The sequence below is a fragment of the Hetaerina americana genome, unplaced genomic scaffold (assembly GCF_022747635.1).
Source record: "Hetaerina americana unplaced genomic scaffold, ioHetAmer1.1.p SCAF_31, whole genome shotgun sequence".
NCBI lineage: Eukaryota > Metazoa > Arthropoda > Insecta > Odonata > Calopterygidae > Hetaerina > Hetaerina americana.
In genome coordinates this window covers 5,191,573-5,218,112 of record NW_027286886.1, presented here as the reverse complement: position 1 = coordinate 5,218,112, position 26,540 = coordinate 5,191,573, and positions in this window count along the sequence as shown.

Below are 26,540 nucleotides of genomic sequence, written 5' to 3'. Positions count from 1 at the left end.
ATGTTATACGAGGAAGTTTTCCCAAAGTTGAGAGATTAAATGATAAGTTCATTGAATAATGATGTTGGAGACATTTTGAATGAAGTCAAGCTTTTCCGGCGATGTACCTTAGTCATTAAACCTCATTGGCTTGCTTGCATTACACATGATTCAGGTCGTGGCAAAAAGAAAAGTTTCATGGTAGAAGAAATCAGGAAATGTAGATTCAGAAAATTAATGCCGGCAAATTAGCATTATTATTATAAGACAGAAAAGAACAGTAGCCAGGCATGGAATATGGCAAGTTAAAAATTAGAGAGTTAATGGGATAATCCTTAAAAAGATTTATGGTTACAAAAAATGATGAGGAACGGTTTTTTATCATTTGGTTGAGGTAAGCTATGCTGGTAATGACTGATTCATGTAGAAGAACAACATATGATACACCTAAAGATGAGCATTATGAAACTTCCAGGTAATGGCTGTGCATTTATCTGTAAAAATTAATGCTCATAATTACACACAGTTTATTATTTTATGCTACCTTTCAAATGCATGAAGTGTTGAGTTCATAATTAAAACATGTAACAAATGGTGAAAGGGCTGCATGATAGATTACCCTGTGGGAAGATATAATAAAAAGGGTACCGTGTATGGTTTATAGAGATGCTCTGGACTGATAGTTACAACTCTTTCCCAAGTAAGGAAAAAGTATTGCAAAAGCACGGAACTGGTTTATCAACATAACAATGGAAAATGCAAGATGGTCGAGTTATTTTGATAACAGTGATGGTTTTGCCAGTACTGACACTTTGATGAGGAATACTAACTACATTATGATCCATACCTTAGGACCAGGCAGGTCATATTTCATTTAGGTATGATGAGAACCTTCTGGGGCAAGAGGGTCAGGGAATAATGTCCTAGGTTAATTGACAGCTTAGGAATTGATTGTAAAAGTGTTTGCTTTGAGGAATGTAAAGTGGTACAGAAAAGGATTTTGAGTGGTAGAGTTTGTCAAAGTAGAGTCATTGACTATGACAAAGGGTGAGCAGCTGCCAACTGTTGATATTTTCAGTCATACGAAGTAAACTATTTTTGGAACTAAATATGTTTTCAGGATCATGACAAGATTTGCAAGAGAGCATAGAAAATTAATACGAACCTCTGGCGACGATCCTAGATTACATTATTTATGTGGTTAAAGAAATGGTTCACTACTTGGTTGAAAGAGAGAAGAGGTATTTAAGAGGATTGGAGGTGATTAGGCTTTATTGCTAAACATTATAAATAGAAGTATCTGGGACTTTTGTGTTGAAAATTCATAATCCTAGGTGGCAATTATGCCATTCCTCCTTCAACAATCTTCTATATCTAATATAATGATTATGAAGTTTTTGCCACACCTTCTCTGGCAGATGTTTGCATTTCTTGAATCATGCAACATTGCTTTTTTCATAAATTGGAAAAGCCATGTTATGGGTAACCGAAGTAATTGGATTGTAAACGGGAAAGAAAACTTCAACTTATGTTGAAGCCTTCAGTTTCATTTGCAGCCATGTTTAAAGGTAAGTTATCCGAGGTAATTATTTTCGATTGACGGCGTTTTCTTGTCATCGTTTTAATTGTTTCGATACCCGCAAACTACAGAATTACAAATCATACTCAGCTTCAATCTACATAGATGGAGGGCTTAGTTTAGCACAAATTTGAGCATTCAGGCTCATTTTTTTAAAAGAAGCACTGGCATATTTTTTGTTTCCAAAAGGGTTTTTAAATTAAGCGGTTTAAATGATTTTTTTGATTGATGTGTGCGATTTTTATTCGGTTACGTTTGCAAAAGATAGAATTGTGCAAAAGAATTATAAGAAAATTCAAAACACAAATTTAATCGCATATCGAAGCATTCGATACTCGATGCGATCGATCTTTTACTGTGTTATTTAAACCTCGACTTTAGTCACACCGTTAGAAGCAATGAAATAGAAAAATGTACGTCTATCACATAATATATCGGGCACTTGATGGATTTCTGTTGCACAGAAGATATGTAATGTTGCCGTGCACCAATTGTGAGAAGGCATCTGAGCCACGCCACGTAGTCTTCAAAATAATAAATGAAAGGACTCTTGTGACGAGCGATTGAAGGTGGGTAATTTAGCTAACGAATATTCGAGAGCATAATAGAAATATACATCCTGAAAATCTCTTCGATCGTTAAACGTTTATTTATTTGTGCATTTACTCATTTATTTAGGTTTGAGATGTACCACCCTGAGAATGCGAGCTCAAGAGGTTTGAAGGAAGATTTAGTAATACTGGGAGGGTGAAGACTTGGTGGGAATTCATGAGAATATGCTGCATGGTATCTGCGAACGTCGACTTATTTTTCCAAGTGGAGGAATAATAGACTTGAACATCATCTCTAACTTATGGGAAAAGTCCTGTACGTTATGTATTTTGCGGTGGAACATTTATGTTTCATGTATTTTCCTACCATGTGTTATGAAAATCAATCCTTATGAAAAACAAGCTTGTCTAATTTATGAGCTGTATGTTTGAAAGAAATAAATGGATGTAAGAAAAAAATCCTTATGTTTCACTTCAGCGTCGCATATACACTTAATTTAAAATAATGGCCGCGGCTGAGAGTAGTACCTTTCATGATTAATGTTAGTTCTGGTAATAAACGTACACCTCATATCATGGTGTCATTGAAGCCTTCCGGTACAGTAATCTATGATTGACCTGCCCCAAGCCTTGTTCGTGGTCTATATCCAGGAAATATTAAACTTCGCAGTTGGTTGGTGTTGGGAATACAGAAGTGAAACCGGCAATTCACGATTGTTTAGATGGATTACGTGGTGACCCATAGGTTTAATTGATGGTGCGTAAACAAATGCAATGTTAAGTTAAGAGCATTTCATATTTGGAGGTTCGGTATAAGACTTGCTCATACTTTAACTCCTTTTCATGAATACTCCCTGAGAATTTGTACTATAATTTAATCGCCTTACCGAAACAAAGCAAATTGTGAATGGTCATGATGACTGCAAAGTTTTGTCATATTTTTTAAATGCTGCAAGAGGTTAGAATGAAACTGAACAAGATTTCATAGAACTAAATGGTTTTTCCTAAATATGTTTATCAAATAGTTAGCAATGGACTCTGTTCATTAAACGAGCAATACATTAGATTGCTGTCCACGGCAAAAAGCTGTTCTCGTAGAAAAACATAAATTGATGTATTGGCTGAGTACTCTGTCTGTGATTCCGAAAAAATGATGAATATGCATTTCCCGAAGCTATAAATTGGCACTTGCTTCTATTGCTTAGTCTGTAGTATGTGAAAAACTAATGTTCTGTTGCATTATGCAAGGAGAATGAATAATCCATCGCACATTTCTACTATTCTCTACCCACACTTGCCAAAAAAGGGCCTTGATAATTTTTGTTCTTCTTGGAATACAGGTGCGCCTGATATCACGGTGGTCATTGAAGCCTTCTCGCACACTGCCCACTAGATTGGCCCTCCCCAAGCTCTGTTCCTGCACTATATGCAGGAAATTTGTAATAGTTTTATTTTTGCTATTAACTAGAAACACTTCCAACTGCGCATAGACCAAATGCCATGCATGAGGGCCCGCTGGTCATTTATAATAGTGTTAAATCAAAGGGAGTGTTTAGTTGACAGTATTTCTTAATGGTTGAAGTCTTTCACACGCTTTTATTGCTTTTAGTGAATGCTTCCTGAGAACTTGTATTTTGTGATGAACGCCTTAGCCATAAAATCAAAATTTGAATTATCATCTTTGTTCCATTTTTAAGAGAACCATTTCCAATAAGTCAATTGGTTTTTTAGGAATAAATCAATTGCAATATATATTATACAATTCCTGTGAATGATTCACATTATGTCAACAATGCCATGCCCAGGCAGTTCACACCTAAATTCATAAGAGTTAAAGGTGAACAAATAACCATAATATTGTTCTCCTTGTAATCATGAAGCTATTTCAATATATTGAAGGAAATTTTTTAATTATCACATGGAACGAGTAAGGAACCAAAGAATCTAAAGTTACCTAAATAGTAATTATTTGAAGCATGTGATCTTCTGGTAAGGGAGCGGAGACTCTGGTTGCTTTCTCTAAGAAGCGCACCCTAGCACATTGCCTTGCCCGCAGTGCAAATTCATGCATGCCACCAAGGGGGTTCTCCAAGGTGCCTTTGTGATCAGGACCCCCAGACATAAATGGCATTTGTCACGGTAAAAGGACAACTACATATAATACAGCTTTCATTCATTCTTTTAATCATTTAATTCGAGCTTGAAAATATTTCTAAACTTTTAAAATACTGCAACAGGTGCGGATGAATCGGAGCATGGGCTTATTTGAATAATTTATTTTTCTTTGACATTTTTCACGAATATCAGCCATTGTCTTCATTCATAATACAGGCGAAACATTGCTCTACTTTCTGCTGCCAGAGGCTATTGTCATAGTGAAAACTATTTCACTCTTTGGACAAATATTTTTTCCCAGATAAAAAAAATGATGCATTGGTACTTCCCAAAATGAAGTAGGGCACTTGTTCTTTTAGTTAGCCTGTAGTACCTGAAAAAATTTTGTTGAGTTTAAGTTTTTTCAGAAGCAAAATCCACCAAAGATTTCCAACTATATTTACTAGACAGATAACAGCAAATGAGCATTTAAGAAGAAAATATTATTTTGGCTCTATTAGTTATTATACAATGATCACACACCATGTTATTACAATTTGGTGGAAAAAATACTTTCCACAGTGCTACTTTGTCATAATTCTTGCAAGGTAAGCAAGTTTTGCATGTCCAGGTCCCATCAGAGGATATATAGTATTTCGGATTTTTGAAATGAATTTTTCTATCCAGATATATTGCCCCTATTGAGTCATTAGCCTTAAGTAGCCACATGACACTAATACCAAACAGACAAGAATGTCTTTGGTGGACATTAAGTCAGGTATTATGTTATACGAGGAAGTTTTCCTAAAGTTGAGAGATTAAATGATAAGTTCATTGAATAATGATGTTGGAGACATTTTGAATGAAGTCAAGCTTTTCCGGCGATGTACCTTAGTCATTAAACCACATTGGCTTGCTTGCATTACACATGATTCAGGTCGTGGCAAAAAGAAAAGTTTCATGGTAGAAGAAATCAGGAAATGTAGATTCAGAAAATTAATGCCGGCAAATTAGCATTATTATTATAAGACAGAAAAGAACAGTAGCCAGGCATGGAATATGGCAAGTTAAAAATTAGAGAGTTAATGGGATAATCCTTAAAAAGATTTATGGTTACAAAAAATGATGAGGAACGGTTTTTTATCATTTGGTTGAGGTAAGCTATGCTGGTAATGACTGATTCATGTAGAAGAACAACATATGATACACCTAAAGATGAGCATTATGAAACTTCCAGGTAATGGCTGTGCATTTATCTGTAAAAATTAATGCTCATAATTACACACAGTTTATTATTTTATGCTACCTTTCAAATGCATGAAGTGTTGAGTTCATAATTAAAACATGTAACAAATGGTGAAAGGGCTGCATGATAGATTACCCTGTGGGAAGATATAATAAAAAGGGTACCGTGTATGGTTTATAGAGATGCTCTGGACTGATAGTTACAACTCTTTCCCAAGTAAGGAAAAAGTATTGCAAAAGCACGGAACTGGTTTATCAACATAACAATGGAAAATGCAAGATGGTCGAGTTATTTTGATAACAGTGATGGTTTTGCCAGTACTGACACTTTGATGAGGAATACTAACTACATTATGATCCATACCTTAGGACCAGGCAGGTCATATTTCATTTAGGTATGATGAGAACCTTCTGGGGCAAGAGGGTCAGGGAATAATGTCCTAGGTTAATTGACAGCTTAGGAATTGATTGTAAAAGTGTTTGCTTTGAGGAATGTAAAGTGGTACAGAAAAGGATTTTGAGTGGTAGAGTTTGTCAAAGTAGAGTCATTGACTATGACAAAGGGTGAGCAGCTGCCAACTGTTGATATTTTCAGTCATACGAAGTAAACTATTTTTGGAACTAAATATGTTTTCAGGATCATGACAAGATTTGCAAGAGAGCATAGAAAATTAATACGAACCTCTGGCGACGATCCTAGATTACATTATTTATGTGGTTAAAGAAATGGTTCACTACTTGGTTGAAAGAGAGAAGAGGTATTTAAGAGGATTGGAGGTGATTAGGCTTTATTGCTAAACATTATAAATAGAAGTATCTGGGACTTTTGTGTTGAAAATTCATAATCCTAGGTGGCAATTATGCCATTCCTCCTTCAACAATCTTCTATATCTAATATAATGATTATGAAGTTTTTGCCACACCTTCTCTGGCAGATGTTTGCATTTCTTGAATCATGCAACATTGCTTTTTTCATAAATTGGAAAAGCCATGTTATGGGTAACCGAAGTAATTGGATTGTAAACGGGAAAGAAAACTTCAACTTATGTTGAAGCCTTCAGTTTCATTTGCAGCCATGTTTAAAGGTAAGTTATCCGAGGTAATTATTTTCGATTGACGGCGTTTTCTTGTCATCGTTTTAATTGTTTCGATACCCGCAAACTACAGAATTACAAATCATACTCAGCTTCAATCTACATAGATGGAGGGCTTAGTTTAGCACAAATTTGAGCATTCAGGCTCATTTTTTTAAAAGAAGCACTGGCATATTTTTTGTTTCCAAAAGGGTTTTTAAATTAAGCGGTTTAAATGATTTTTTTGATTGATGTGTGCGATTTTTATTCGGTTACGTTTGCAAAAGATAGAATTGTGCAAAAGAATTATAAGAAAATTCAAAACACAAATTTAATCGCATATCGAAGCATTCGATACTCGATGCGATCGATCTTTTACTGTGTTATTTAAACCTCGACTTTAGTCACACCGTTAGAAGCAATGAAATAGAAAAATGTACGTCTATCACATAATATATCGGGCACTTGATGGATTTCTGTTGCACAGAAGATATGTAATGTTGCCGTGCACCAATTGTGAGAAGGCATCTGAGCCACGCCACGTAGTCTTCAAAATAATAAATGAAAGGACTCTTGTGACGAGCGATTGAAGGTGGGTAATTTAGCTAACGAAAATTCGAGAGCATAATAGAAATATACATCCTGAAAATCTCTTCGATCGTTAAACGTTTATTTATTTGTGCATTTACTCATTTATTTAGGTTTGAGATGTACCACCCTGAGAATGCGAGCTCAAGAGGTTTGAAGGAAGATTTAGCAATACTGGGAGGGTGAAGACTTGGTGGGAATTCATGAGAATATGCTGCATGGTATCTGCGAACGTCGACTTATTTTTCCAAGTGGAGGAATAATAGGTTTGAACATCATCTCTAACTTATGGGAAAAGTCCTGTACGTTATGTATTTTGCGGTGGAACATTTATGTTTCATGTATTTTCCTACCATGTGTTATGAAAATCAATCCTCATGAAAAACAAGCTTGTCTAATTTATGAGCTGTATGTTTGAAAGAAATAAATGGATGTAAGAAAAAAATCCTTATATTTCACTTCAGCGTCGCATATACACTTAATTTAAAATAATGGCCGCGGCTGAGAGTAGTACCTTTCATGATTAATGTTAGTTCTGGTAATAAACGTACACCTCATATCATGGTGTCATTGAAGCCTTCCGGTACAGTAATCTATGATTGACCTGCCCCAAGCCTTGTTCGTGGTCTATATCCAGGAAATATTAAACTTCGCAGTTGGTTGGTGTTGGGAATACAGAAGTGAAACCGGCAATTCACCATTGTTTAGATGGATTACGTGGTGACCCATAGGTTTAATTGATGGTGCGTAAACAAATGCAATGTTAAGTTAAGAGCATTTCATATTTGGAGGTTCGGTATAAGACTTGCTCATACTTTAACTCCTTTTCATGAATACTCCCTGAGAATTTGTACTATAATTTAATCGCCTTACCGAAACAAAGCAAATTGTGAATGGTCATGATGACTGCAAAGTTTTGTCATATTTTTTAAATGCTGCAAGAGGTTAGAATGAAACTGAACAAGATTTCATAGAACTAAATGGTTTTTCCTAAATATGTTTATCAAATAGTTAGCAATGGACTCTGTTCATTAAACGAGCAATACATTAGATTGCTGTCCACGGCAAAAAGCTGTTCTCGTAGAAAAACATAAATTGATGTATTGGCTGAGTACTCTGTCTGTGATTCCGAAAAAATGATGAATATGCATTTCCCGAAGCTATAAATTGGCACTTGCTTCTATTGCTTAGTCTGTAGTATGTGCAAAACTAATGTTCTGTTGCATTATGCAAGGAGAATGAATAATCCATTGCACATTTCTACTATTCTCTACCCACACTTGCCAAAAAAGGGCCTTGATAATTTTTGTTCTTCTTGGAATACAGGTGCGCCTGATATCACGGTGGTCATTGAAGCCTTCTCGCACACTGCCCACTAGATTGGCCCTCCCCAAGCTCTGTTCCTGCACTATATGCAGGAAATTTGTAATAGTTTTATTTTTGCTATTAACTAGAAACACTTCCAACTGCGCATAGACCAAATGCCATGCATGAGGGCCCGCTGGTCATTTATAATAGTGTTAAATCAAAGGGAGTGTTTAGTTGACAGTATTTCTTAATGGTTGAAGTCTTTCACACGCTTTTATTGCTTTTAGTGAATGCTTCCTGAGAACTTGTATTTTGTGATGAACGCCTTAGCCATAAAATCAAAATTTGAATTATCATCTTTGTTCCATTTTTAAGAGAACCATTTCCAATAAGTCAATTGGTTTTTTAGGAATAAATCAATTGCAATATATATTATACAATTCCTGTGAATGATTCACATTATGTCAACAATGCCATGCCCAGGCAGTTCACACCTAAATTCATAAGAGTTAAAGGTGAACAAATAACCATAATATTGTTCTCCTTGTAATCATGAAGCTATTTCAATATATTGAAGGAAATTTTTTAATTATCACATGGAACGAGTAAGGAACCAAAGAATCTAAAGTTACCTAAATAGTAATTATTTGAAGCATGTGATCTTCTGGTAAGGGAGCGGAGACTCTGGTTGCTTTCTCTAAGAAGCGCACCCTAGCACATTGCCTTGCCCGCAGTGCAAATTCATGCATGCCACCAAGGGGGTTCTCCAAGGTGCCTTTGTGATCAGGACCCCCACACATAAATGGCATTTGTCACGGTAAAAGGACAACTACATATAATACAGCTTTCATTCATTCTTTTAATCATTTAATTCGAGCTTGAAAATATTTCTAAACTTTTAAAATACTGCAACAGGTGCGGATGAATCGGAGCATGGGCTTATTTGAATAATTTATTTTTCTTTGACATTTTTCACGAATATCAGCCATTGTCTTCATTCATAATACAGGCGAAACATTGCTCTACTTTCTGCTGCCAGAGGCTATTGTCATAGTGAAAACTATTTCACTCTTTGGACAAATATTTTTTCCCAGATAAAAAAAAATGATGCATTGGTACTTCCCAAAATGAAGTAGGGCACTTGTTCTTATAGTTAGCCTGTAGTACCTGAAAAAGTTTTGTTGAGTTTAAGTTTTTTCAGAAGCAAAATCCACCAAAGATTTCCAACTATATTTACTAGACAGATAACAGCAAATGAGCATTTAAGAAGAAAATATTATTTTGGCTCTATTAGTTATTATACAATGATCACACACCATGTTATTACAATTTGGTGGAAAAAATACTTTCCACAGTGCTACTTTGTCATAATTCTTGCAAGGTAAGCAAGTTTTGCATGTCCAGGTCCCATCAGAGGATATATAGTATTTCGGATTTTTGAAATGAATTTTTCTATCCAGATATATTGCCCCTATTGAGTCATTAGCCTTAAGTAGCCACATGACACTAATACCAAACAGACAAGAATGTCTTTGGTGGACATTAAGTCAGGTATTATGTTATACGAGGAAGTTTTCCCAAAGTTGAGAGATTAAATGATAAGTTCATTGAATAATGATGTTGGAGACATTTTGAATGAAGTCAAGCTTTTCCGGCGATGTACCTTAGTCATTAAACCTCATTGGCTTGCTTGCATTACACATGATTCAGGTCGTGGCAAAAAGAAAAGTTTCATGGTAGAAGAAATCAGGAAATGTAGATTCAGAAAATTAATGCCGGCAAATTAGCATTATTATTATAAGACAGAAAAGAACAGTAGCCAGGCATGGAATATGGCAAGTTAAAAATTAGAGAGTTAATGGGATAATCCTTAAAAAGATTTATGGTTACAAAAAATGATGAGGAACGGTTTTTTATCATTTGGTTGAGGTAAGCTATGCTGGTAATGACTGATTCATGTAGAAGAACAACATATGATACACCTAAAGATGAGCATTATGAAACTTCCAGGTAATGGCTGTGCATTTATCTGTAAAAATTAATGCTCATAATTACACACAGTTTATTATTTTATGCTACCTTTCAAATGCATGAAGTGTTGAGTTCATAATTAAAACATGTAACAAATGGTGAAAGGGCTGCATGATAGATTACCCTGTGGGAAGATATAATAAAAAGGGTACCGTGTATGGTTTATAGAGATGCTCTGGACTGATAGTTACAACTCTTTCCCAAGTAAGGAAAAAGTATTGCAAAAGCACGGAACTGGTTTATCAACATAACAATGGAAAATGCAAGATGGTCGAGTTATTTTGATAACAGTGATGGTTTTGCCAGTACTGACACTTTGATGAGGAATACTAACTACATTATGATCCATACCTTAGGACCAGGCAGGTCATATTTCATTTAGGTATGATGAGAACCTTCTGGGGCAAGAGGGTCAGGGAATAATGTCCTAGGTTAATTGACAGCTTAGGAATTGATTGTAAAAGTGTTTGCTTTGAGGAATGTAAAGTGGTACAGAAAAGGATTTTGAGTGGTAGAGTTTGTCAAAGTAGAGTCATTGACTATGACAAAGGGTGAGCAGCTGCCAACTGTTGATATTTTCAGTCATACGAAGTAAACTATTTTTGGAACTAAATATGTTTTCAGGATCATGACAAGATTTGCAAGAGAGCATAGAAAATTAATACGAACCTCTGGCGACGATCCTAGATTACATTATTTATGTGGTTAAAGAAATGGTTCACTACTTGGTTGAAAGAGAGAAGAGGTATTTAAGAGGATTGGAGGTGATTAGGCTTTATTGCTAAACATTATAAATAGAAGTATCTGGGACTTTTGTGTTGAAAATTCATAATCCTAGGTGGCAATTATGCCATTCCTCCTTCAATAATCTTCTATATCTAATATAATGATTATGAAGTTTTTGCCACACCTTCTCTGGCAGATGTTTGCATTTCTTGAATCATGCAACATTGCTTTTTTCATAAATTGGAAAAGCCATGTTATGGGTAACCGAAGTAATTGGATTGTAAACGGGAAAGAAAACTTCAACTTATGTTGAAGCCTTCAGTTTCATTTGCAGCCATGTTTAAAGGTAAGTTATCCGAGGTAATTATTTTCGATTGACGGCGTTTTCTTGTCATCGTTTTAATTGTTTCGATACCCGCAAACTACAGAATTACAAATCATACTCAGCTTCAATCTACATAGATGGAGGGCTTAGTTTAGCACAAATTTGAGCATTCAGGCTCATTTTTTTAAAAGAAGCACTGGCATATTTTTTGTTTCCAAAAGGGTTTTTAAATTAAGCGGTTTAAATGATTTTTTTGATTGATGTGTGCGATTTTTATTCGGTTACGTTTGCAAAAGATAGAATTGTGCAAAAGAATTATAAGAAAATTCAAAACACAAATTTAATCGCATATCGAAGCATTCGATACTCGATGCGATCGATCTTTTACTGTGTTATTTAAACCTCGACTTTAGTCACACCGTTAGAAGCAATGAAATAGAAAAATGTACGTCTATCACATAATATATCGGGCACTTGATGGATTTCTGTTGCACAGAAGATATGTAATGTTGCCGTGCACCAATTGTGAGAAGGCATCTGAGCCACGCCACGTAGTCTTCAAAATAATAAATGAAAGGACTCTTGTGACGAGCGATTGAAGGTGGGTAATTTAGCTAACGAAAATTCGAGAGCATAATAGAAATATACATCCTGAAAATCTCTTCGATCGTTAAACGTTTATTTATTTGTGCATTTACTCATTTATTTAGGTTTGAGATGTACCACCCTGAGAATGCGAGCTCAAGAGGTTTGAAGGAAGATTTAGTAATACTGGGAGGGTGAAGACTTGGTGGGAATTCATGAGAATATGCTGCATGGTATCTGCGAACGTCGACTTATTTTTCCAAGTGGAGGAATAATAGACTTGAACATCATCTCTAACTTATGGGAAAAGTCCTGTACGTTATGTATTTTGCGGTGGAACATTTATGTTTCATGTATTTTCCTACCATGTGTTATGAAAATCAATCCTCATGAAAAACAAGCTTGTCTAATTTATGAGCTGTATGTTTGAAAGAAATAAATGGATGTAAGAAAAAAATCCTTATGTTTCACTTCAGCGTCGCATATACACTTAATTTAAAATAATGGCCGCGGCTGAGAGTAGTACCTTTCATGATTAATGTTAGTTCTGGTAATAAACGTACACCTCATATCATGGTGTCATTGAAGCCTTCCGGTACAGTAATCTATGATTGACCTGCCCCAAGCCTTGTTCGTGGTCTATATCCAGGAAATATTAAACTTCGCAGTTGGTTGGTGTTGGGAATACAGAAGTGAAACCGGCAATTCACGATTGTTTAGATGGATTACGTGGTGACCCATAGGTTTAATTGATGGTGCATAAACAAATGCAATGTTAAGTTAAGAGCATTTCATATTTGGAGGTTCGGTATAAGACTTGCTCATACTTTAACTCCTTTTCATGAATACTCCCTGAGAATTTGTACTATAATTTAATCGCCTTACCGAAACAAAGCAAATTGTGAATGGTCATGATGACTGCAAAGTTTTGTCATATTTTTTAAATGCTGCAAGAGGTTAGAATGAAACTGAACAAGATTTCATAGAACTAAATGGTTTTTCCTAAATATGTTTATCAAATAGTTAGCAATGGACTCTGTTCATTAAACGAGCAATACATTAGATTGCTGTCCACGGCAAAAAGCTGTTCTCGTAGAAAAACATAAATTGATGTATTGGCTGAGTACTCTGTCTGTGATTCCGAAAAAATGATGAATATGCATTTCCCGAAGCTATAAATTGGCACTTGCTTCTATTGCTTAGTCTGTAGTATGTGCAAAACTAATGTTCTGTTGCATTATGCAAGGAGAATGAATAATCAATCGCACATTTCTACTATTCTCTACCCACACTTGCCAAAAAAGGGCCTTGATAATTTTTGTTCTTCTTGGAATACAGGTGCGCCTGATATCACGGTGGTCATTGAAGCCTTCTCGCACACTGCCCACTAGATTGGCCCTCCCCAAGCTCTGTTCCTGCACTGTATGCAGGAAATTTGTAATAGTTTTATTTTTGCTATTAACTAGAAACACTTCCAACTGCGCATAGACCAAATGCCATGCATGAGGGCCCGCTGGTCATTTATAATAGTGTTAAATCAAAGGGAGTGTTTAGTTGACAGTATTTCTTAATGGTTGAAGTCTTTCACACGCTTTTATTGCTTTTAGTGAATGCTTCCTGAGAACTTGTATTTTGTGATGAACGCCTTAGCCATAAAATCAAAATTTGAATTATCATCTTTGTTCCATTTTTAAGAGAACCATTTCCAATAAGTCAATTGGTTTTTTAGGAATAAATCAATTGCAATATATATTATACAATTCCTGTGAATGATTCACATTATGTCAACAATGCCATGCCCAGGCAGTTCACACCTAAATTCATAAGAGTTAAAGGTGAACAAATAACCATAATATTGTTCTCCTTGTAATCATGAAGCTATTTCAATATATTGAAGGAAATTTTTTAATTATCACATGGAACGAGTAAGGAACCAAAGAATCTAAAGTTACCTAAATAGTAATTATTTGAAGCATGTGATCTTCTGGTAAGGGAGCGGAGACTCTGGTTGCTTTCTCTAAGAAGCGCACCCTAGCACATTGCCTTGCCCGCAGTGCAAATTCATGCATGCCACCAAGGGGGTTCTCCAAGGTGCCTTTGTGATCAGGACCCCCACACATAAATGGCATTTGTCACGGTAAAAGGACAACTACATATAATACAGCTTTCATTCATTCTTTTAATCATTTAATTCGAGCTTGAAAATATTTCTAAACTTTTAAAATACTGCAACAGGTGCGGATGAATCGGAGCATGGGCTTATTTGAATAATTTATTTTTCTTTGACATTTTTCACGAATATCAGCCATTGTCTTCATTCATAATACAGGCGAAACATTGCTCTACTTTCTGCTGCCAGAGGCTATTGTCATAGTGAAAACTATTTCACTCTTTGGACAAATATTTTTTCCCAGATAAAAAAAAATGATGCATTGGTACTTCCCAAAATGAAGTAGGGCACTTGTTCTTATAGTTAGCCTGTAGTACCTGAAAAAGTTTTGTTGAGTTTAAGTTTTTTCAGAAGCAAAATCCACCAAAGATTTCCAACTATATTTACTAGACAGATAACAGCAAATGAGCATTTAAGAAGAAAATATTATTTTGGCTCTATTAGTTATTATACAATGATCACACACCATGTTATTACAATTTGGTGGAAAAAATACTTTCCACAGTGCTACTTTGTCATAATTCTTGCAAGGTAAGCAAGTTTTGCATGTCCAGGTCCCATCAGAGGATATATAGTATTTCGGATTTTTGAAATGAATTTTTCTATCCAGATATATTGCCCCTATTGAGTCATTAGCCTTAAGTAGCCACATGACACTAATACCAAACAGACAAGAATGTCTTTGGTGGACATTAAGTCAGGTATTATGTTATACGAGGAAGTTTTCCCAAAGTTGAGAGATTAAATGATAAGTTCATTGAATAATGATGTTGGAGACATTTTGAATGAAGTCAAGCTTTTCCGGCGATGTACCTTAGTCATTAAACCTCATTGGCTTGCTTGCATTACACATGATTCAGGTCGTGGCAAAAAGAAAAGTTTCATGGTAGAAGAAATCAGGAAATGTAGATTCAGAAAATTAATGCCGGCAAATTAGCATTATTATTATAAGACAGAAAAGAACAGTAGCCAGGCATGGAATATGGCAAGTTAAAAATTAGAGAGTTAATGGGATAATCCTTAAAAAGATTTATGGTTACAAAAAATGATGAGGAACGGTTTTTTATCATTTGGTTGAGGTAAGCTATGCTGGTAATGACTGATTCATGTAGAAGAACAACATATGATACACCTAAAGATGAGCATTATGAAACTTCCAGGTAATGGCTGTGCATTTATCTGTAAAAATTAATGCTCATAATTACACACAGTTTATTATTTTATGCTACCTTTCAAATGCATGAAGTGTTGAGTTCATAATTAAAACATGTAACAAATGGTGAAAGGGCTGCATGATAGATTACCCTGTGGGAAGATATAATAAAAAGGGTACCGTGTATGGTTTATAGAGATGCTCTGGACTGATAGTTACAACTCTTTCCCAAGTAAGGAAAAAGTATTGCAAAAGCACGGAACTGGTTTATCAACATAACAATGGAAAATGCAAGATGGTCGAGTTATTTTGATAACAGTGATGGTTTTGCCAGTACTGACACTTTGATGAGGAATACTAACTACATTATGATCCATACCTTAGGACCAGGCAGGTCATATTTCATTTAGGTATGATGAGAACCTTCTGGGGCAAGAGGGTCAGGGAATAATGTCCTAGGTTAATTGACAGCTTAGGAATTGATTGTAAAAGTGTTTGCTTTGAGGAATGTAAAGTGGTACAGAAAAGGATTTTGAGTGGTAGAGTTTGTCAAAGTAGAGTCATTGACTATGACAAAGGGTGAGCAGCTGCCAACTGTTGATATTTTCAGTCATACGAAGTAAACTATTTTTGGAACTAAATATGTTTTCAGGATCATGACAAGATTTGCAAGAGAGCATAGAAAATTAATACGAACCTCTGGCGACGATCCTAGATTACATTATTTATGTGGTTAAAGAAATGGTTCACTACTTGGTTGAAAGAGAGAAGAGGTATTTAAGAGGATTGGAGGTGATTAGGCTTTATTGCTAAACATTATAAATAGAAGTATCTGGGACTTTTGTGTTGAAAATTCATAATCCTAGGTGGCAATTATGCCATTCCTCCTTCAACAATCTTCTATATCTAATATAATGATTATGAAGTTTTTGCCACACCTTCTCTGGCAGATGTTTGCATTTCTTGAATCATGCAACATTGCTTTTTTCATAAATTGGAAAAGCCATGTTATGGGTAACCGAAGTAATTGGATTGTAAACGGGAAAGAAAACTTCAACTTATGTTGAAGCCTTCAGTTTCATTTGCAGCCATGTTTAAAGGTAAGTTATCCGAGGTAATTATTTTCGATTGACGGCGTTTTCTTGTCATCGTTTTAATTGTTTCGATACCCGCAAACTACAGAATTACAAATCATACTCAGCTTCAATCTACATAGATGGAGGGCTTAGTTTAGCACAAATTTGAGCATTCAGGCTCATTTTTTTAAAAGAAGCACTGGCATATTTTTTGTTTCCAAAAGGGTTTTTAAATTAAGCGGTTTAAATGATTTTTTTGATTGATGTGTGCGATTTTTATTCGGTTACGTTTGCAAAAGATAGAATTGTGCAAAAGAATTATAAGAAAATTCAAAACACAAATTTAATCGCATATCGAAGCATTCGATACTCGATGCGATCGATCTTTTACTGTGTTATTTAAACCTCGACTTTAGTCACACCGTTAGAAGCAATGAAATAGAAAAATGTACGTCTATCACATAATATATCGGGCACTTGATGGATTTCTGTTGCACAGAAGATATGTAATGTTGCCGTGCACCAATTGTGAGAAGGCATCTGAGCCACGCCACGTAGTCTTCAAAATAATAAATGAAAGGACCCTTGTGACGAGCGATTGAAGGTGGGTAATTTAGCTAACGAAAATTCGAGAGCATAATAGAAATATACATCCTGAAAATCTCTTCGATCGTTAAACGTTTATTTATTTGTGCATTTACTCATTTATTTAGGTTTGAGATGTACCACCCTGAGAATGCGAGCTCAAGAGGTTTGAAGGAAGATTTAGTAATACTGGGAGGGTGAAGACTTGGTGGGAATTCATGAGAATATGCTGCATGGTATCTGCGAACGTCGACTTATTTTTCCAAGTGGAGGAATAATAGACTTGAACATCATCTCTAACTTATGGGAAAAGTCCTGTACGTTATGTATTTTGCGGTGGAACATTTATGTTTCATGTATTTTCCTACCATGTGTTATGAAAATCAATCCTCATGAAAAACAAGCTTGTCTAATTTATGAGCTGTATGTTTGAAAGAAATAAATGGATGTAAGAAAAAAATCCTTATGTTTCACTTCAGCGTCGCATATACACTTAATTTAAAATAATGGCCGCGGCTGAGAGTAGTACCTTTGATGATTAATGTTAGTTCTGGTAATAAACGTACACCTCATATCATGGTGTCATTGAAGCCTTCCGGTACAGTAATCTATGATTGACCTGCCCCAAGCCTTGTTCGTGGTCTATATCCAGGAAATATTAAACTTCGCAGTTGGTTGGTGTTGGGAATACAGAAGTGAAACCGGCAATTCACGATTGTTTAGATGGATTACGTGGTGACCCATAGGTTTAATTGATGGTGCATAAACAAATGCAATGTTAAGTTAAGAGCATTTCATATTTGGAGGTTCGGTATAAGACTTGCTCATACTTTAACTCCTTTTCATGAATACTCCCTGAGAATTTGTACTATAATTTAATCGCCTTACCGAAACAAAGCAAATTGTGAATGGTCATGATGACTGCAAAGTTTTGTCATATTTTTTAAATGCTGCAAGAGGTTAGAATGAAACTGAACAAGATTTCATAGAACTAAATGGTTTTTCCTAAATATGTTTATCAAATAGTTAGCAATGGACTCTGTTCATTAAACGAGCAATACATTAGATTGCTGTCCACGGCAAAAAGCTGTTCTCGTAGAAAAACATAAATTGATGTATTGGCTGAGTACTCTGTCTGTGATTCCGAAAAAATGATGAATATGCATTTCCCGAAGCTATAAATTGGCACTTGCTTCTATTGCTTAGTCTGTAGTATGTGCAAAACTAATGTTCTGTTGCATTATGCAAGGAGAATGAATAATCAATCGCACATTTCTACTATTCTCTACCCACACTTGCCAAAAAAGGGCCTTGATAATTTTTGTTCTTCTTGGAATACAGGTGCGCCTGATATCACGGTGGTCATTGAAGCCTTCTCGCACACTGCCCACTAGATTGGCCCTCCCCAAGCTCTGTTCCTGCACTATATGCAGGAAATTTGTAATAGTTTTATTTTTGCTATTAACTAGAAACACTTCCAACTGCGCATAGACCAAATGCCATGCATGAGGGCCCGCTGGTCATTTATAATAGTGTTAAATCAAAGGGAGTGTTTAGTTGACAGTATTTCTTAATGGTTGAAGTCTTTCACACGCTTTTATTGCTTTTAGTGAATGCTTCCTGAGAACTTGTATTTTGTGATGAACGCCTTAGCCATAAAATCAAAATTTGAATTATCATCTTTGTTCCATTTTTAAGAGAACCATTTCCAATAAGTCAATTGGTTTTTTAGGAATAAATCAATTGCAATATATATTATACAATTCCTGTGAATGATTCACATTATGTCAACAATGCCATGCCCAGGCAGTTCACACCTAAATTCATAAGAGTTAAAGGTGAACAAATAACCATAATATTGTTCTCCTTGTAATCATGAAGCTATTTCAATATATTGAAGGAAATTTTTTAATTATCACATGGAACGAGTAAGGAACCAAAGAATCTAAAGTTACCTAAATAGTAATTATTTGAAGCATGTGATCTTCTGGTAAGGGAGCGGAGACTCTGGTTGCTTTCTCTAAGAAGCGCACCCTAGCACATTGCCTTGCCCGCAGTGCAAATTCATGCATGCCACCAAGGGGGTTCTCCAAGGTGCCTTTGTGATCAGGACCCCCACACATAAATGGCATTTGTCACGGTAAAAGGACAACTACATATAATACAGCTTTCATTCATTCTTTTAATCATTTAATTCGAGCTTGAAAATATTTCTAAACTTTTAAAATACTGCAACAGGTGCGGATGAATCGGAGCATGGGCTTATTTGAATAATTTATTTTTCTTTGACATTTTTCACGAATATCAGCCATTGTCTTCATTCATAATACAGGCGAAACATTGCTCTACTTTCTGCTGCCAGAGGCTATTGTCATAGTGAAAACTATTTCACTCTTTGGACAAATATTTTTTCCCAGATAAAAAAAAATGATGCATTGGTACTTCCCAAAATGAAGTAGGGCACTTGTTCTTATAGTTAGCCTGTAGTACCTGAAAAAGTTTTGTTGAGTTTAAGTTTTTTCAGAAGCAAAATCCACCAAAGATTTCCAACTATATTTACTAGACAGATAACAGCAAATGAGCATTTAAGAAGAAAATATTATTTTGGCTCTATTAGTTATTATACAATGATCACACACCATGTTATTACAATTTGGTGGAAAAAATACTTTCCACACTGCTACTTTGTCATAATTCTTGCAAGGTAAGCAAGTTTTGCATGTCCAGGTCCCATCAGAGGATATATAGTATTTCGGATTTTTGAAATGAATTTTTCTATCCAGATATATTGCCCCTATTGAGTCATTAGCCTTAAGTAGCCACATGACACTAATACCAAACAGACAAGAATGTCTTTGGTGGACATTAAGTCAGGTATTATGTTATACGAGGAAGTTTTCCCAAAGTTGAGAGATTAAATGATAAGTTCATTGAATAATGATGTTGGAGACATTTTGAATGAAGTCAAGCTTTTCCGGCGATGTACCTCAGTCATTAAACCTCATTGGCTTGCTTGCATTACACATGATTCAGGTCGTGGCAAAAAGAAAAGTTTCATGGTAGAAGAAATCAGGAAATGTAGATTCAGAAAATTAATGCCGGCAAATTAGCATTATTATTATAAGACAGAAAAGAACAGTAGCCAGGCATGGAATATGGCAAGTTAAAAATTAGAGAGTTAATGGGATAATCCTTAAAAAGATTTATGGTTACAAAAAATGATGAGGAACGGTTTTTTATCATTTGGTTGAGGTAAGCTATGCTGGTAATGACTGATTCATGTAGAAGAACAACATATGATACACCTAAAGATGAGCATTATGAAACTTCCAGGTAATGGCTGTGCATTTATCTGTAAAAATTAATGCTCATAATTACACACAGTTTATTATTTTATGCTACCTTTCAAATGCATGAAGTGTTGAGTTCATAATTAAAACATGTAACAAATGGTGAAAGGGCTGCATGATAGATTACCCTGTGGGAAGATATAATAAAAAGGGTACCGTGTATGGTTTATAGAGATGCTCTGGACTGATAGTTACAACTCTTTCCCAAGTAAGGAAAAGTATTGCAAAAGCACGGAACTGGTTTATCAACATAACAATGGAAAATGCAAGATGGTCGAGTTATTTTGATAACAGTGATGGTTTTGCCAGTACTGACACTTTGATGAGGAATACTAACTACATTATGATCCATACCTTAGGACCAGGCAGGTCATATTTCATTTAGGTATGATGAGAACCTTCTGGGGCAAGAGGGTCAGGGAATAATGTCCTAGGTTAATTGACAGCTTATGAATTGATTGTAAAAGTGTTTGCTTTGAGGAATATAAAGTGGTACAGAAAAGGATTTTGAGTGGTAGAGTTTGTCAAAGTAGAGTCATTGACTATGACAATGGGTGAGCAGCTGCCAACTGTTGATATTTTCAGTCATACGAAGTAAACTATTTTTGGAACTAAATATGTTTTCAGGATCATGACAAGATTTGCAAGAGAGCATAGAAAATTAATACGAACCTCTGGCGACGATCCTAGATTACATTATTTATGTGGTTAAAGAAATGGTTCACTACTTGGTTGAAAGAGAGAAGAGGTATTTAAGAGGATTGGAGGTGATTAGGCTTTATTGCTAAACATTATAAATAGAAGTATCTGGGACTTTTGTGTTGAAAATTCATAATCCTAGGTGGCAATTATGCCATTCCTCCTTCAACAATCTTCTATATCTAATATAATGATTATGAAGTTTTTGCCACACCTTCTCTGGCAGATGTTTGCATTTCTTGAATCATGCAACATTGCTTTTTTCATAAATTGGAAAAGCCATGTTATGGGTAACCGAAGTAATTGGATTGTAAACGGGAAAGAAAACTTCAACTTATGTTGAAGCCTTCAGTTTCATTTGCAGCCATGTTTAAAGGTAAGTTATCCGAGGTAATTATTTTCGATTGACGGCGTTTTCTTGTCATCGTTTTAATTGTTTCGATACCCGCAAACTACAGAATTACAAATCATACTCAGCTTCAATCTACATAGATGGAGGGCTTAGTTTAGCACAAATTTGAGCATTCAGGCTCATTTTTTTAAAAGAAGCACTGGCATATTTTTTGTTTCCAAAAGGGTTTTTAAATTAAGCGGTTTAAATGATTTTTTTGATTGATATGTGCGATTTTTATTCGGTTACGTTTGCAAAAGATAGAATTGTGCAAAAGAATTATAAGAAAATTCAAAACACAAATTTAATCGCATATCGAAGCATTCGATACTCGATGCGATCGATCTTTTACTGTGTTATTTAAACCTCGACTTTAGTCACACCGTTAGAAGCAATGAAATAGAAAAATGTACGTCTATCACATAATATATCGGGCACTTGATGGATTTCTGTTGCACAGAAGATATGTAATGTTGCCGTGCACCAATTGTGAGAAGGCATCTGAGCCACGCCACGTAGTCTTCAAAATAATAAATGAAAGGACTCTTGTGACGAGCGATTGAAGGTGGGTAATTTAGCTAACGAAAATTCGAGAGCATAATAGAAATATACATCCTGAAAATCTCTTCGATCGTTAAACGTTTATTTATTTGTGCATTTACTCATTTATTTAGGTTTGAGATGTACCACCCTGAGAATGCGAGCTCAAGAGGTTTGAAGGAAGATTTAGTAATACTGGGAGGGTGAAGACTTGGTGGGAATTCATGAGAATATGCTGCATGGTATCTGCGAACGTCGACTTATTTTTCCAAGTGGAGGAATAATAGACTTGAACATCATCTCTAACTTATGGGAAAAGTCCTGTACGTTATGTATTTTGCGGTGGAACATTTATGTTTCATGTATTTTCCTACCATGTGTTATGAAAATCAATCCTTATGAAAAACAAGCTTGTCTAATTTATGAGCTGTATGTTTGAAAGAAATAAATGGATGTAAGAAAAAAATCCTTATGTTTCACTTCAGCGTCGCATATACACTTAATTTAAAATAATGGCCGCGGCTGAGAGTAGTACCTTTGATGATTAATGTTAGTTCTGGTAATAAACGTACACCTCATATCATGGTGTCATTGAAGCCTTCCGGTACAGTAATCTATGATTGACCTGCCCCAAGCCTTGTTCGTGGTCTATATCCAGGAAATATTAAACTTCGCAGTTGGTTGGTGTTGGGAATACAGAAGTGAAACCGGCAATTCACGATTGTTTAGATGGATTACGTGGTGACCCATAGGTTTAATTGATGGTGCATAAACAAATGCAATGTTAAGTTAAGAGCATTTCATATTTGGAGGTTCGGTATAAGACTTGCTCATACTTTAACTCCTTTTCATGAATACTCCCTGAGAATTTGTACTATAATTTAATCGCCTTACCGAAACAAAGCAAATTGTGAATGGTCATGATGACTGCAAAGTTTTGTCATATTTTTTAAATGCTGCAAGAGGTTAGAATGAAACTGAACAAGATTTCATAGAACTAAATGGTTTTTCCTAAATATTTTTATCAAATAGTTAGCAATGGACTCTGTTCATTAAACGAGCAATACATTAGATTGCTGTCCACGGCAAAAAGCTGTTCTCGTAGAAAAACATAAATTGATGTATTGGCTGAGTACTCTGTCTGTGATTCCGAAAAAATGATGAATATGCATTTCCCGAAGCTATAAATTGGCACTTGCTTCTATTGCTTAGTCTGTAGTATGTGCAAAACTAATGTTCTGTTGCATTATGCAAGGAGAATGAATAATCCATCGCACATTTCTACTATTCTCTACCCACACTTGCCAAAAAAGGGCCATGATAATTTTTGTTCTTCTTGGAATACAGGTGCGCCTGATATCACGGTGGTCATTGAAGCCTTCTCGCACACTGCCCACTAGATTGGCCCTCCCCAAGCTCTGTTCCTGCACTATATGCAGGAAATTTGTAACAGTTTTATTTTTGCTATTAACTAGAAACACTTCCAACTGCGCATAGACCAAATGCCATGCATGAGGGCCCGCTGGTCATTTATAATAGTGTTAAATCAAAGGGAGTGTTTAGTTGACAGTATTTCTTAATGGTTGAAGTCTTTCACACGCTTTTATTGCTTTTAGTGAATGCTTCCTGAGAACTTGTATTTTGTGATGAACGCCTTAGCCATAAAATCAAAATTTGAATTATCATCTTTGTTCCATTTTTAAGAGAACCATTTCCAATAAGTCAATTGGTTTTTTAGGAATAAATCAATTGCAATATATATTATACAATTCCTGTGAATGATTCACATTATGTCAACAATGCCATGCCCAGGCAGTTCACACCTAAATTCATAAGAGTTAAAGGTGAACAAATAACCATAATATTGTTCTCCTTGTAATCATGAAGCTATTTCAATATATTGAAGGAAATTTTTTAATTATCCCATGGAACGAGTAAGGAACCAAAGAATCTAAAGTTACCTAAATAGTAATTATTTGAAGCATGTGATCTTCTGGTAAGGGAGCGGAGACTCTGGTTGCTTTCTCTAAGAAGCGCACCCTAGCACATTGCCTTGCCCGCAGTGCAAATTCATGCATGCCACCAAGGGGGTTCTCCAAGGTGCCTTTGTGATCAGGACCCCCACACATAAATGGCATTTGTCACGGTAAAAGGACAACTACACATAATACAGCTTTCATTCATTCTTTTAATCATTTAATTCGAGCTTGAAAATATTTCTAAACTTTTAAAATACTGCAACAGGTGCGGATGAATCGGAGCATGGGCTTATTTGAATAATTTATTTTTCTTTGACATTTTTCACGAATATCAGCCATTGTCTTCATTCATAATACAGGCGAAACATTGCTCTACTTTCTGCTGCCAGAGGCTATTGTCATAGTGAAAACTATTTCACTCTTTGGACAAATATTTTTTCCCAGATAAAAAAAATGATGCATTGGTACTTCCCAAAATGAAGTAGGGCACTTGTCTTTTAGTTAGCCTGTAGTACCTGAAAAAATTTTGTTGAGTTTAAGTTTTTTCAGAAGCAAAATCCACCAAAGATTTCCAACTATATTTACTAGACAGATAACAGCAAATGAGCATTTAAGAAGAAAATATTATTTTGGCTCTATTAGTTATTATACAATGATCACACACCATGTTATTACAATTTGGTGGAAAAAATACTTTCCACACTGCTACTTTGTCATAATTCTTGCAAGGTAAGCAAGTTTTGCATGTCCAGGTCCCATCAGAGGATATATAGTATTTCGGATTTTTGAAATGAATTTTTCTATCCAGATATATTGCCCCTATTGAGTCATTAGCCTTAAGTAGCCACATGACACTAATACCAAACAGACAAGAATGTCTTTGGTGGACATTAAGTCAGGTATTATGTTATACGAGGAAGTTTTCCCAAAGTTGAGAGATTAAATGATAAGTTCATTGAATAATGATGTTGGAGACATTTTGAATGAAGTCAAGCTTTTCCGGCGATGTACCTCAGTCATTAAACCTCATTGGCTTGCTTGCATTACACATGATTCAGGTCGTGGCAAAAAGAAAAGTTTCATGGTAGAAGAAATCAGGAAATGTAGATTCAGAAAATTAATGCCGGCAAATTAGCATTATTATTGTAAGACAGAAAAGAACAGTAGCCAGGCATGGAATATGGCAAGTTAAAAATTAGAGAGTTAATGGGATAATCCTTAAAAAGATTTATGGTTACAAAAAATGATGAGGAACGGTTTTTTATCATTTGGTTGAGGTAAGCTATGCTGGTAATGACTGATTCATGTAGAAGAACAACATATGATACACCTAAAGATGAGCATTATGAAACTTCCAGGTAATGGCTGTGCATTTATCTGTAAAAATTAATGCTCATAATTACACACAGTTTATTATTTTATGCTACCTTTCAAATGCATGAAGTGTTGAGTTCATAATTAAAACATGTAACAAATGGTGAAAGGGCTGCATGATAGATTACCCTGTGGGAAGATATAATAAAAAGGGTACCGTGTATGGTTTATAGAGATGCTCTGGACTGATAGTTACAACTCTTTCCCAAGTAAGGAAAAGTATTGCAAAAGCACGGAACTGGTTTATCAACATAACAATGGAAAATGCAAGATGGTCGAGTTATTTTGATAACAGTGATGGTTTTGCCAGTACTGACACTTTGATGAGGAATACTAACTACATTATGATCCATACCTTAGGACCAGGCAGGTCATATTTCATTTAGGTATGATGAGAACCTTCTGGGGCAAGAGGGTCAGGGAATAATGTCCTAGGTTAATTGACAGCTTATGAATTGATTGTAAAAGTGTTTGCTTTGAGGAATGTAAAGTGGTACAGAAAAGGATTTTGAGTGGTAGAGTTTGTCAAAGTAGAGTCATTGACTATGACAATGGGTGAGCAGCTGCCAACTGTTGATATTTTCAGTCATACGAAGTAAACTATTTTTGGAACTAAATATGTTTTCAGGATCATGACAAGATTTGCAAGAGAGCATAGAAAATTAATACGAACCTCTGGCGACGATCCTAGATTACATTATTTATGTGGTTAAAGAAATGGTTCACTACTTGGTTGAAAGAGAGAAGAGGTATTTAAGAGGATTGGAGGTGATTAGGCTTTATTGCTAAACATTATAAATAGAAGTATCTGGGACTTTTGTGTTGAAAATTCATAATCCTAGGTGGCAATTATGCCATTCCTCCTTCAACAATCTTCTATATCTAATATAATGATTATGAAGTTTTTGCCACACCTTCTCTGGCAGATGTTTGCATTTCTTGAATCATGCAACATTGCTTTTTTCATAAATTGGAAAAGCCATGTTATGGGTAACCGAAGTAATTGGATTGTAAACGGGAAAGAAAACTTCAACTTATGTTGAAGCCTTCAGTTTCATTTGCAGCCATGTTTAAAGGTAAGTTATCCGAGGTAATTATTTTCGATTGACGGCGTTTTCTTGTCATCGTTTTAATTGTTT